The 14,158-nt window shown below is 52.9% G+C and overlaps 1 protein-coding gene across 3 annotated transcripts in view; it reads left to right on the forward strand.

Moving 5' to 3' along the window:
* Window positions 1-14,158, forward strand: part of TMEM104 (transmembrane protein 104) — a 59,659-nt gene that overhangs the window by 18,252 nt on the left and 27,249 nt on the right. The window lies entirely within an intron of this gene.

The following is a 14,158-nucleotide window of genomic DNA, read 5'->3' on the forward strand; positions in this document are numbered from 1 at the left end:
GCCAGCTCTCATTTTCCACAGATTGCCTATATTTCTGCCTTACTCCTGGCCAGCCCGTGAGCATATGGATAGATGCGTATGGGTAGTCTGCCAACTGGGCAGGGAGGTCTGATCCCACCCTGACCATAAACAGGCTCTTCGGATAGGGAAGGATCGGCTCAGCTGTCTTCCTGTCTTCCCTCCTCCCAGAGGACAGGGAAGAAGATGAATCTCCAGGCTCGTTCTTGATTGCTTTGTGCCATGCCGGTGGGAGGTAGGGTGCGGAGCTGAATAATATGCCAGACGGGTCTTGGGTAATAAGATACAAAGCCAGAGGCAGTTATTTATCTCTGCCTGCTTTGTGGGCAGGACTCAGAAGTGTTTCCCTGTAACTTTTGCAGTATCTATTAATATTCTGTGCTTCCTGTTGGTCCCTCTCAGCCCTGACACAGATTTATGTATGCTGGGTGACAAACGGTTTGACATGTGGCCTCTGAGCTGATTGGAGGGGGAGGCAGGGTCCAGAAGAGAGCTGCACTTTCCAGGGAGTTGGCCTCTTGACTTAATTATCCCTGTCCTGGCGAAGGAGTCCCCAGGCCCTGCCAGCTGTGCTATTGGGGTCTGGATTTATTAACCCTAAGGGCCACTGAATGGGTGTGTGTTTTGCTTTCTTAGTGCACCCTGTAGACCTACTGAAGGAGCCCTGTGGCCTAGGCCATGGAGAGATTGTTTTTCCTCTCTGCATTTCTGGAGCAGTCAGATGATCGTCTGTTTCTCCTCTTGCACATCCAGCTATGGCTAGGAATTTGTCTTTTAGTAGGATTATATCCCCAACTCCCCCATCACAGGTCTAGTGGGGATTTGGTAGCAAGTGAATTGCCCAGCACCTTTTTCCACCTCCCCAGCCTTGGGGGTGGGCAGAGGAGCCAGCAGGGCAGCTAGGAGAACTAAGGCACTGGCAGTGCAGGAGACCTTGTCAGCCCTTTAGCATTTCAGCAAACCATGATTGATAAAATTAGCAGAAGTGTTAGTAAGTGTAAGGCCCCATCTGGACCTCTATCCTTCATAGACGGGCAGGAGGAGGGAACAGAGGAAGGTGTCTGAGAGCCTGGGCACAGACACGGGTGCGTGTTCAGGGCAGAGCAGCAGTGATTGATAAAATTAGCAGAAGTGTTAGTAAGTGTAAGGCCCCATCTGGACCTCTATCCTTCATAGACGGGCAGGAGGAGGGGACAGAGGAAGGTGTCTGAGAGCCTGGGCACAGACACGGGTGCGTGTTCAGGGCAGAGCAGCAGCAGCAGGGCCACTCAAGTGGGTCATTGCTGGGAGGCTGCTGGAGACTGTGCAGAATCTGCCTGCACACTCCCCCACCCATAGCGACATGGATCCCGAGCACTGGGAATATTGGCTGCTGCCATTTACCTGGTAAATTATTTAGGAGCATTATTATTGCCTTGTTAAACTGTTCCTTCACTTATTCCTATAAACCTTCCACATGATGGAAGAAGCCTCCCTCCCAGAATCTCAATAACTCTCAGACCGAACAGAAGGAACCCTTCAGGAAGGCAGACAGGCATTAATTACTGCCTTCATCTCCCAGATATTGCACTTATAAGTCATAGAGCTAATTGTTATCAGTGCCTGCAAAAGCTACAGAAATTAGAAGCAAAGGCTGCAGGAAAGAGCAAAAACACACTGTCCCACTAGAGCCTGTTATGTCTGAGCCATTGACACTTGACTCTGTCCCTCTGTCATGCCGTAGTCCACTGCCGGAGGCTTCGGATCGCTCAGAAAGCTTTTGGTTTGCGTGTGCTCTTCCACCTGGTGTGGAGAAAGTCCAGGCAGATGGGCCTTGGCATTGTCTTGGAAGTTACTTTACAGCTTTGCATGTGGCTCCAGGGTCTGAGGTGCTGCAGAACAGCAGAGCCTGACCCCAAACACCGATGCGTTCATCACTCTGCATCCCCCTGCCCTCCCTCAGTGAGTCAGAGGAAGGGGCAAAGCAACTAGACGAAGGGGTTGGCAGAGATGTGGTTTCATCCCTCAGCCCCGAGCTCTCTTGCAGGTGATGTTGGCACCTTCCCCTGTCACGTCTGGCCTGTGGGGTTTATCCCTATGTGTCTTCATAAATGTCGGGGGAGCTGGGTTCCATCAAGTGGCTCTTCAGATCCTGGGGAGGAAGGCTGTCTTTTCCCCTTGCCTTCCTCCCCAAAACCCAGTCATTCATGTCAGGAAGATCGTCCATCCCTTCTAGAGCCTCCATTGTGCCTCTTACCTCCAACTGTTTCTGATTTGCTGCAAGCCAGACTTCACCCAAAATACTCAGCAAGGCAGTGAGCAGGTCGGGGGCAGGGATTTAAACTACCTTCCTACTCCATGTACAGATCATCTCTTTGTCTCAGGTAAAAAATGATGCCCCCACCCAACCTGCATTTACTTCTTCATTGCTATTCTGAGACAGTATGTTCTAGGGGATAAAGATACAGGCTCTTATATTATGGTTTAATTTTCAGAAAAGTCATCTGGAAAGATCTCTTCTGTTTCCTCCCAGGAGTGCTCCTGAGATGTACACACATAAGTGAGAGTATTTGGGGTGTTAACTATCTCCAGAGGCCGGCCTGTGTGTAGCCTCATGATTACGTGCAGGAAGGGAGCTTTCCCTGCTAGCAGCTACCAGTCGCTTCTCAAAGCCCTTGATCTTAACAGCTGGAAAATTCCTCCTCCCCTCCTCACATCCTGCAACCCCCATCCACGTCCTGTGATTCCCGGCGCAGCTGATGTGAGTCAGTTATCCCCTGTCCTTTCCTGGGGTAGCCACAGAGCAGAATGCTGTGGGTCCTTGCGTCACTTGCTGCTTTGCACACATTCTCTAGGGTGTCCCAGTAGGCCATGCAGCTGGAGCCAGCAGGGACCTGGGCCTGTTATTAGGCCCATGAGGGTTATCATCAGGATCTGCTGTCAGCTGACCTTGGCTCTCAGGCCCCCATCCCCCAACCCTCCTGCTCCTTTGAAAAATCAAGTGGGAAAGTGTCAGATGTCCCAGCTCTTTCAAAGGGTAACCTTGCCTCCAGGCTGGGAAGCACCTTTTTGAAGCCAAATGGTTTCCTCCTAAAATAGTACCACTCAAACTACAGAGTTTCTCCAGCTTTGGTAGGGAACAAAGTTAGGATTTGGCATTTTGTTCCTTCCTGTACAGTGCGAAGGAGCCAGGAACCCCTGCTGAAGTGTAGGATTGTGTGTGAACCAGTTCCATCCAGGACTCAGACCATCCCAAGTGTCTGGGATGCAGTTGGGTCACTGTCCCCTGGGGTCAAGGACACTGCCCAGCACTCTCGTTTCCCTTCCTCATTGCTGCAGCCCATCATTCCTACCCCTTACCCAGGACTGTTCCTCCTCCTAGATAGTGTCAGAAGGAAGCCCTGAGGGGACAGTGGGGACTCCCCTTTACCTTTAGGAAGAGCAAGCAGCATCCGCCACTTACAGTTGGACAGAAGCTGCTGGGTCACAGGCAGCCCAGCAGGCACCAGCCGCACAGAGCTGGGAGCGCAGATGGCAGAGCAGAGCTTATCCTGGCTGGAGATTCGGCCACAAACTGGCCATGTTGAGCAGGGGGCCCTTCACTGGCCTCCTTGGGACAGGACAAGGCTTGCCTTCCTGCCTTGAACGTGGGAGCTGTGAGATCCACCTCCAGGGCATAGGTGAGTCGGGAAGGAGATGCAACCTGCCACCCACTGCAGGTGGAGGGCATCCTTCCCAGACACTCCCTTGAAGAAGTGGGGTGGGGTTAGGGGCATGGGAAGAGTTCTGTCTGCCAGACTCTCTTTCTAGAAGAATGGGTCAGCCTGAGAGTCAGGCTCAAGTTGGCATTGGAAGGGTCCTTCCTGGCCCTCACCAAGAGCCCTGTTTTCTCTCTCTGCCAGGAGACCATGTTTTCTGATTCCATCTTGGCTCCATCTCACACAGCAACACTGGCCTTTGTCTGTTTGCAACTTAAAATATTGTGCAGTCCCCTTTTTGAAGCCAAATGGTTTTTTTCTAAAATAGTACCACTCAAGGAGAAAATGTCCTTTTGTGAGAGGGTGGAGAAGGAAGAAACGCACTGCATAGCAGTGCTGAGCCAAGCTTTGAGAGTTCCCGCCTGCCTCAGTTTATCTTAGTTGCTGTTGCATGTTACCAGTGATTTTCACATTTCTGATTTAGACCTCCCAGCCACACAGCAAAGTACATGGCATCATCCCATTTAATAGCAGAAAACACTGAGATCCAGAGATTGTGGCTTCCGCAGGGTTACAAAGTGGAAGCCAGCAGGAGTTCAGCCACTTGCACTCTCAGCCTAGTCCTCTCACCCTGGGAACACAGACTCGCTCCCCTCGGCTGAAACTCAGGTCTAGGCACTCTGCTTGCAGGGCGGCCCCCGTTGCAATGCACAGATGGGGGGAGGGAGAGCCCATGTCAGCCCTCGGAGCCTGACATTTACAGAGGGTTGGAGCGATGCCACCCAAGTGTGGTGTCTGGAGAGATCTGCGTTTTCACAGCCCGCCTGTCCTCAGCTTAATTGATGTGCCGTGCGTCTTGTGCCCCTCGCTCCTAGACAGTGAAGCCAGCTTTTCCTGGTCACTCGAATAGTGTTAGAATTGAGCACCTCTTCCCAAGGACATTTCCCTCCCCTGCTGTGGTCTCACTCTGTTCTTTCAGCCTCAGCCGCTGTGCCCTGGGGCTGTGGCATCTGCTAATAAGTGGGTCACCACCACCATCACTCCAGTGTTTATTCTTACCAATTCTGGGGCAGGGATTGGCCTAGAGGCCTTCAGGACCAGTGAGGAGGGAAAATTAATGGGAAGCAACAAGTCTTGGGGGCAGCAGGGACTTCACAGGACTGGGGGACTCTTGGGGACAGTGCTGCACACCTCCAGGGGACCACTCGTTTTCTATGTCGAGAGTGCCTGCAGAGTGCAGGTGAGTGCTGCAGGGTCGGAGAGGAGCACGGGTGAGTGGGAAAGGTGGTCCCGTGGGATGCTGGGCAGGAACTTTGGCAATAAGTGAGCGTCTCTGTGGAGGAGTCTTAACAGCTGGGCCATCTAGAAACAGAGCAGGACCCTTGGCCCAGCAAGCAGGCAGCCTTGTGGGGGTGCTCTTCTCTGGGTGATAGCCACCCCCCAGCATGGCTCACATGAGTTAGGGCTCAGCCTAGTGCAGTCAGGAGGAGATTCCTGGGTACCTCTGTGACAGGATGGTGGCTGTGTGGGCACTCACCGGGACCACCAGGAAAGCCCATCTTCTTTCCTCTCCTCTCCTCCCTCCCCACGTGCCTCTTGCCAGCTGCTCCCCATTCAGTTCTGGGGGCTCCAGAGAGGTCGGGTACATTTTGCCTTTCGCCCTTCCCTCCCCCTTGCCCATGGAAAGGTGCCGTCACAACCAGGTGCCCACTGCGGGGCAGCGTGTGGAGCCATATGACCCGTGTGACCCGCCACCACCAGGGGCTTGACTTGGAGGGGTGGTGGAGTCTGTCTTCAGCCAGAGTGCGGTTTTGAACCTCTGGGGGATGCACCCCAAGGTCCATTTGGTCCCCACATGTGCTGAGCTCTCTGCCCCTAGAGATCAGGTCTCCGGGAAGAATGGATTTCCTCCCCACTCCCCACAGTATATGTCCCCACTTCCCAAGCAGGCGCAGTGACTGCGCTCAGATTGGAATGACTGACTTTAAAGGATTAGCTTGTCTCTTCCTTTCCAAGGAAATCAATAATACAGGGACAGGTCTGTGTTTTTCTTTATTTCTTTTTTTTTCCTAGGGAGCTGTCTGTATCCCTTGTACCAGGAACGGCTTCTTGTTTGGTATGCTTTCCATCCACACACCACCCCCGCCCTTTTTCAATGAGACTCGGGTCACCTGTCACTCACTCCGACACTGCGGCTTGTCTTGCCAGCTCCTGCCCAGGGACCCCAGGAGCCCCCACCACCCTCCCGTCACTCACCACTGCTGCCACCCCTATACCTGCCCATCTGCTGTCCAGCGTTGCCCCAGACTGGCCCCCCACCTTTCCAAGAAGACCTGGGTAACCCCCACCCCACCCAAACCACACTGACTGCCTCCCCTTCCCTCACCCCAGCACCTCAGTGTTTGGCCCAAACTTCCTCCCACTCGGTGAGAGGATTGTTTTTATTTTTAATACAGCTCTCAGGGACATGGGTTCTGTCGATTGGCATTAAGCCTGCCATCCATCACACCCCACGTCCTGCCTCTGCCGTTGCTGATACCTAACACATCAGCTTAGAGGGTGATGCTTGGTCCCCCGTGCCTCCATCTCCATGGTCTTAGTAAAGATACCAGGTTGTGGGACTCTGGATCACACAGCGCTAGGGAGTGGTCTCTTCTGGGTAGTCCCTACTGCTGCCCTCCCGCCCCCAGCCTCAGAAACTACTCATTGGCATTGGTCAGGGTCCAGAAGGGTGAATGGAACTTCCATTCTAGCTCCTGAGCCAGGTGAGCTGCTATACCCCCTTCCCAGCCTGGCAGTTTGGGTGTCTCTCTAGTCCTGTTAGAATGTACCACACTTCCTTACACCCATCCCCGTTGTCTAGAAAGTAACAACCACTGACCCAAAGCAAGCCGGCTTTACTGCTGGGCCCATGGGAAAAATGGTAGTGGAACTTACCTGGTTGCTCATCCTTCCCCAGTTCACCCAGGGAAGTGAACTGAGGTGGGAGAAATGATCTGTGAGCCGTAACCTTGCCACCGACACACAGACCAGCATACTCGACTCTCAGAAACCCCATCATATGAAAATCCAAGTGGGTAAAACAGACTGGGGGTAATTATTTGTTACAAAGCAATTCCTTACTTTACAGCAGGACTCACTGCAGGTTTCTCTTAAGTTCTTAGTTTCCCCAGTGTGTTTAAAATGTTTTCTATGAAAATTAAGGATTTATAAATAGAATTTTAGGAGTCTATCTCTTGTGCAGAGGGGGGTTTCCATGTATTCATGTGCAAAGGTGCAGAAACCCAAAGCCCTGTTCATGTAGCTGGAGACACAGGAGATGCAGGGTTGGGGTAGCCATCAAAAGCAGCCCACCTAAAAGAAATAACCTGACACCCCCTCCTCTCTACCCCCTTATACATCCTCAAGCTGGGAAAGCTTTGAGGAGCTTGTTAAGTGTATAACCACAGCCCACACTCATGCACAGGCCAATTTGATTGGGAAATTTCCAAATAGGTCTCCATGGGGAGCGTTCACCCCTGCTAGGGACCTTCTGCCTTGTGCTTTTTCAGGACCATTTTTATACACACTTCACACTGATCCCAGGCAGACCCTGAGCTTGAGGCTCGAGCCCTCCTTGTTTGGAGCTCCTTGTAGAGCACTTGGGGACAAAAATCTGGAGCACCTCCCTTCCCATGCCACCTGGCTGATACTGGCCACCAACCTGTGTATGCGTTTCCAGTCATTCCCCAAGTTCTTCCACATTCTGTATCTCTGTGCTTCCAAAGCTCCATTTCTGGGCAAAGAGCTAAAAATGACTTTATATTCTTTAAGGAAGTGTCCCAGTTGTTGATTCCAGATCCCCACACTTTTTTTTTTTCCTTTTTGCTTCATTTCACCAAAAAAAAGTACAGAAAAAACTGTGGTCTACAGAGTCTAGCAGTTAGTTTTATAGTAATATAGAATGTCCTTAAATTAGTTTTAGAGTAATATGGAATGTTACTCAGTTTTAGAGTAATATGGAATGTCCTTCAGTATTTTGTGCTAACTAGAGTGAAAACCATATATGCCAAACTATTTACCTTCTCCCTCTCTGTGTCTGCTCCTTCTGTCCTTTATATCGGTCCAGGGCACCTGTGCTTTTTGTGAGGCTCTGCCTCTGCCTGAACAATTGATGCCCGCTCTGTTACAGGGTGCATATTATAAGCAGAACCTGGTGTCTCTATAAATAGTGCCCCAGGGCCCTGGCAGTAATTGTTTAATTAAATAAAGCACTCACTCTAAAGTAATAACTGAGCTCCTCCGTGTCACTGATGTCCCAGCCAGCAGCACTGGCCTGCACACTGGCTCAAAAGCAAAACCTGCATGCACAGAAGAAATACGTGTGAGTGCACGTCCTCCAGCGCACCCCGGCCTGAGGAGAAAGAAAGAGCCCCAGACCCCAGAGGGCTAACAAACAGCAGAAAGACGCACGGACATGGGCATGATGGGTGCTACGCAGAATGGAACAGTTAGGGTGCATAGTAATGACGACATGTGATTAGTTAGCATGAGCTTGGGATGTCTGCAGATTAGCTGAGTAGACCTTACTACTAAAACTTAATACGTTTTAGTAAGCTTAAAGGGAGTGCCGTGAGCATGAATCTACAAGGGTCACGGGCCACCACAGGGCATGTTTAGTTGGGTTATGGCAAGAACTCCCTCTTCCATGGGTTGAGACATTCCCTGAAAACCTTGATGGGAAGAGAGTGCAGGGCCTGGTGTGGGGTGCTGAAGGGGCTGGTGGCCCCTCGTGTCTGCATCTACGAATGTTCTGTTCAAGCAGTGCTGGTGCCTCCCCCACTCCTGCAGGGGACTGTGCTTCACCTGAGAGGCAAGTGAATGGTCTCTAGGAAGACTCCCAGCTTCTTCCCGTCCCCCAGATCAGGAACAAGAGCCTCAACTGTGTTTCTCAAAGTCTGGTTCTCGGATCACCAGCTCAGGAATGCCTTCAGGCCCTTGTTAAAAATACGGATTCCTGGGTCCCAAGCCAGGCCTACTGTAGCAGATTCTATGGCTGTGAAGCCCAGGAATCTGCATTTTCAAACAGTTCTGAGGATGATTCTCTGTGCTGTCCCCTTTGAGAAATCCTCCTGGCTGAGGACCTCTCCCGGTGGTAAGTGGCCTTGCCGGCTCCCAGTCTCCCGGGAAGAGGCCTGCTCTGGTCTCCTTAGAACTGCTTCCCAAGGCACTGCCATGGGGGCAGCGGCAGGGACTTCCTGTGCTTGCTTCTCTGGGGAAAGGGAGGTGCCAGACCATCCACACGTCTCCATCCGGGTGCCACAGTGACATCCTGGAGTCACCGCCCAAAGCACTTCTGGGCAGACAGGTAGCAGCATTTCCCGCTCTCATCAGGAGTGTCCACAAGAGAGAACGTGCCAGTGGCTGCTTGGTTACCTGGGACTGACAGGCACCTCCCTTGTCCCTAGTGAATGGTGCTGTCAGCTTCCCATGTAGTTTCCTCTGAAGCCGTTGGTGGGGGGCTCCAAACCGAACAGTGTTCCCTCTCCCCATGGGAGCATCTCACTCTGACCACCAACTAGGTAGGAAGCTGGGGGGTCATTTCTTACACCCTGCTCGACAGAGCTCATTAATCAGCAGCTTGACGCACTGTCTCCCTCCTTCCCCGCCTCCAAGGTTACTCAGCTCCGGTCTATTTCGAGGTCAGACGTCAGCTGGGAGGGGTGGAGCTGCTGGTCCTGTGTGCGGCTCCTCTCTGCAGGGCCCCGTGCTCTGGGCACCTGATTTCCCTCCCTTCCTCCTTCCAGCACAGAGCGTTCCCAACACCATCGCTGTTCCTGCTCAGAGAGCATGGCATGAGGGAGGGAAGGTGCCAGAAGCACTTCGTGTGATCATGTGGTGCCTTGCACTGAGCGCCGCACAGACACCAGGCAGTCGAGGCAGCAGGGGCTGTGGCCCTGCCTCCTTGTGTTCCTGGGGCAGGGGTTGAGGGCAAGACTCCAGGCAACAAAAGCAGTCAGGGTCCAGCTGGGCACTGGTGACATCCAGGGACATGTGCATCACCCACCCCGGGATGGATCTGAGCAGATTAATTCCTGACAGAATCAGGTGGTCGGGGATGTGGGTGCTTTTACTCAAGGGAGCCGAGGGGCTGGACTGATGGCCCATAGGATCCCCATCCCTCTATCACTCACCACACAGCCCACCTGTTCCTCTCACATCCTCTTGTTCTTAGGACCTGTAAGGACCAAGATGAACTCTAACCTGACCCCTACAGTGGCTTCCTGGCCTCCATGGATGATGTGGCCAAGCAAGACATGCCCCAGCTCTCTCATTTGTGAGAGAGCTTATCATCTAACCTGTTCCCAGCCTCAGCAGGCATGGTCCTGGGGACAAATAGTGCCATGTACCCACCCTCCCCCATTCCTTGACATCCAACATAAATAAACAAGACAAAGAGCTGGTTTTGTGGAGAAATTTCAAAAGCTACAAAGTGAGGCCGTGGTGCCTGGAGAAGTTCCAGTCTTCGCATCTGTGAACTCAGACTAGGAGAGCCAGGAAGAGAGCCGTGACGTTCTCTCCTGGAGCTTTCAACTCTGCCACCCTTTCCGAAAGCCCTGCCTTACCCCATGATCCCTGTGTTCTTGTCAGAGGGAGTTTTCCTGGAGCCTGCCCAAGACAAGGGCACATCTCAGGATCGCTGGGAGGGCCTGGGACAACATTTTCACTTTCAAACATCATCAGGTTAGATCAGAGAGGAGTCCCACCCTTGGGTCCCTGGGCTAGTAGGACAGGCTTGGGGCCAGGGCAGACGTGCTTCTCCATGAAGGAAGGGCTTGTCACAGCCCCTCCCTGTAGTCCAGGCCTGGCTCTCTCGCAGCCTGAGGATTGCCCCAAGGTCATGGAGATATTCTGTCTCTGTTATTTCAGTCTTTCAACCCTGATCCTAGGTAAATCTGACTGCCATTTCCCTGCTTAAAACCCCTTGGAGGCTCCTTTCCATAAGGCAAAGTCTAAACTTCCCCTGGGATGGTCTGCCCCAGTCTGCTGGAGCTTCTCTCCCAACACTGCCCCTCCCTCACTCGTGGGTGTCGGCCAGAGATGCTGGGAACTTTCTTGGCCCAGGCCCTGGGCACACCTTTGCCTCACTTCACAGTCCAACAAGCCATCCCTTATTCCGCACTGAGCTCAGGGTCCCTTCCTCCAGACACCATCTGGGGCCCACACCTCCTCTTCCCCCACCTCCCGCCAGAGCATTAGTTGGACCTTTGTAATTGTTTAGTCACTTGGCCTCATTGTGAGCTCCTCGAGGGCAGGGGCTGTGTCTCACTCACATTTATGTCCAGAGCCTGCACTGGGCCTCATACAGAGTGGTTTCTCCGAGAACATTTAAGTGATGGAAGCCACTTTGAGGTGGGCTGCCACTGCCGAACATGTGGACAGGCATCAGCACAGATCCCTCCCTTAGCCCTTGGACTCATTGACGGCCAGGGTTCACCCCAGCTAGCAGCCATGCTCTGGCCAGATAAACTCCACACGTAGCTGGTCGCTCCTTCCCTGAGGAGCAGATCATCCCCTGGTCATCGCCACCAGGACAGAAGCTACCCCTTGCCGAGGGCTAGGCACTCCTGTCTTTGGGGGGCTAAGATAGAGGGGAGCAATTGGAAGCTATGCACGTGCTGGGGAGCTGTGGACAGCTCACCACCCTCTCTTTCTCTGCCACCTCCTCTTTGCACTTGAAAGGTCAGCAGTGAAGTATTAGAAAAGGTGCCAGCTCCAAAGTCAGGTCTGTTCCTCCAGGCAGAGCGCCTCCCATCACCCCCCCAACACCCACAGCCTCGCATGCACATGCACCCTCTCCCACCCCAGTTGCTCACATAATGTTCTTTTAAAGCCTCTAGTTCAAGGTCACACCTCCTGGTCTTTTCACTTGACATCCAAGTGCCGGACTCCATCTCTCCATCATGCTTGCAAAGAGCTGGGCTGTGCTTTGTAAACCCTGAGGGCTTACAACCATTAAGTGAATGACTGGGTTTTCCACAATGTTTATCTTCTCCCCCAAACCACAAGGGTTGCAGTTCTGGCATCAAATACTTGGAAGGCTGCCCACCACCGGGTACCATCTGGCTTTTCAGCTGAGAAGGGGATCACACAGGTGCACAGGCTTGTCCTCCAATGAGAGGGTGAGGGAAGCAGCAGCCATGCCAGGCTGATGACGCTGTCCAGTCCAGCCCTCTTCCTCAGGGGAACTAGCCTCGAAGGGGGACGGGAGGGCGTGGGGGAAGAGGTGACCCGTTCTCTAGGGCATAGTCAAGGAAGGCTGTTACGTGCTCTAAAGAAGGAATGGGCTTTGGACATAGATGACTGACCTGGGTTCTAATCCCCGCTGTGTCCAAGTAGTTGTGAAATTTTGGACAAATTATTTAATGCCTCTCAGCCTCAGTTTTCTAAAGTGGAGACAATAACCAGCTCTCAGGGTGTGAGGATTAAGAAGAGATCTCGTATGGAAGCTGTGGTCCTGTCTGGGCACTCAGATGGTGCTCAGTGTGGCTCTCTGCCGGTTCTCTGAGCCTCTCTCTTCCCTGCCTTTTCTGGAGTGATGGACATCAGGCCAAGAGGGAGTCTCGGGAAGCTTGGAGAGCTGGGGGAAGGCCCTGGGTATACAGGAGTGTCCTGTTTGGGGCAGAGCTCTTCCTGCTTGCCAACAGCTTCCCCATGGAATGCAATCCCTGTACCATCTCCGAGGTGGAGGCTTGGATATGGTTGGGGGAATGTTACCTGTACCAGGTGTATGCAACTTGTCCTGACTCCAAGGTCAGGAAGAGATTGGGACAGGATGATGGAGTCAGCTGCCCAGGGGTGTGGCGTGCAGACCAGAGGGAGTCTCGGGAAGCTTGGAGAGCTGGGGGAAGGCCCTGGGTATACAGGAGTGTCCTGTTTGGGGCAGAGTTCTTCCTGCTTGCCAACAGCTTCCCCATGGAATGCAATCCCTGTACCATCTCCGAGGTGGAAGCTTGGATATGGTTGGGGGAATGTTACCTGTACCAGGTGTATGCAACTTGTCCTGACTCCAAAGGTCAGGTCAGGAAGAGATTGGGACAGGATGATGGAGTCAGCTGCCCAGGGGTGTGGCGTGCAGACATAGTGCACAGACGGTTTCCCAGTGGTGCATATCAGGCTGTCCCCCTGGTGCTACAGGAGCCCTCCCGTGGGTGGTGATGCTGGGGTCCCTCTGGATAGCTCCTCCCACACCTAGGTGCCTAGGTGAGCATCACTCTGCGTGATAAGAGAAGTTTGGGGTGAGTTTCTTGGCATTTCTTTCTCACCATCTAGGAGTTAGGGAGAAGATATGCTCATTTTTTTGCCACCCAGAGCTCCCATAAAGATAGGTTGCAAACCTCAGGTCCCTAACTAAGAAATTCAGTGTGTCATATAAGTAGTGCCAGGTAGGGGGTGTTCAGAAAATGTGGTACAGGAAAGGAAGTTTTATGATTCTTTCTTAGATTTGTTTCTAGTTGCCTTGAAAAGGAAGCAGAGGAAGGGACCAGGGGGTGATTTCAACAATCAAACAAAGGCAGCTTTTCAGTGGGTGCATTTGGGGAGTAGAACCGCCTTCCATGTGCCTCTGGTTGTCTCCTTGCTGACAGGGCTGAATCTCCAAGGAGACAGAACAGCATCCCAGGCTCCTGAGGGGTCTTCGAGTGCCCCAGCAGCCCTGAGCTGTCCTGGCAGTCTCCCCTCCCTCCTTGGAGTCCTGGGAAGTCCACATCACAGCTGCTGTGTGCTGCCAGCCTCCTAGACGCAGTTGCTTCCTTGGCTCTGTGCAGGAGGCTCTCATGTGTTCTCTTCCATGCGGACCCCTTCCCAGCCACACGTAGCCTGAATTTGCATCCTGGGAGCTGTCGGCGTGCGGGGGGCACTCAGGAGCCCAGCCCCAGGCCCACAGGACACCATCTCGTAAGAGAAGCTGCCCCTTTCTTCGCTTCTCCCTGAAATCATTCTCCCAGGCTCCCTCGTGTCAGGGTCACATAGAGTTTTCACCAGGACTTCAGCCCAGGTTCTTCGGGCATCACCTCACTGGCCAGTCTGCGTCTGTACCAAGTATCCCAAGAAGGTGCCCAGAGTTCATCATCATCAGTTAACCAGACAGAGGGACAGGTCTTTCCTCCTGACTGTCTCTTGGTTGCTGAAATCCTGCCAGGGCTTTGGTTCCTTCCTCTGTCCTACAGCTCAGCGGCCGCATTAGAACTCCCTGCTGCAGTCTTCACCTTTTGGCCATTGCTGCCACTGCTGGGAGGTGTGGCATCCTCCAGTAGGGACAGGCGTCTTTAATGAGAGCTGCAGGTGGCATGTCACTCCACTTGCTCATGCAGAATGGGGCTGAATGGTTTGCTTGGAGCAGACGTGGTTTTCTGCTGAAGGATGTGGTGAGATGATACCAAGATTTGTAGAGTTGACTTCTTTTTTTTTTTTTTTTTTTTTTC

Source organism: Galeopterus variegatus, unplaced genomic scaffold, assembly GCF_000696425.1.
Source record: "Galeopterus variegatus unplaced genomic scaffold, G_variegatus-3.0.2 Scaffold4752, whole genome shotgun sequence".
NCBI classification, from domain to species: Eukaryota; Metazoa; Chordata; class Mammalia; order Dermoptera; family Cynocephalidae; genus Galeopterus; species Galeopterus variegatus.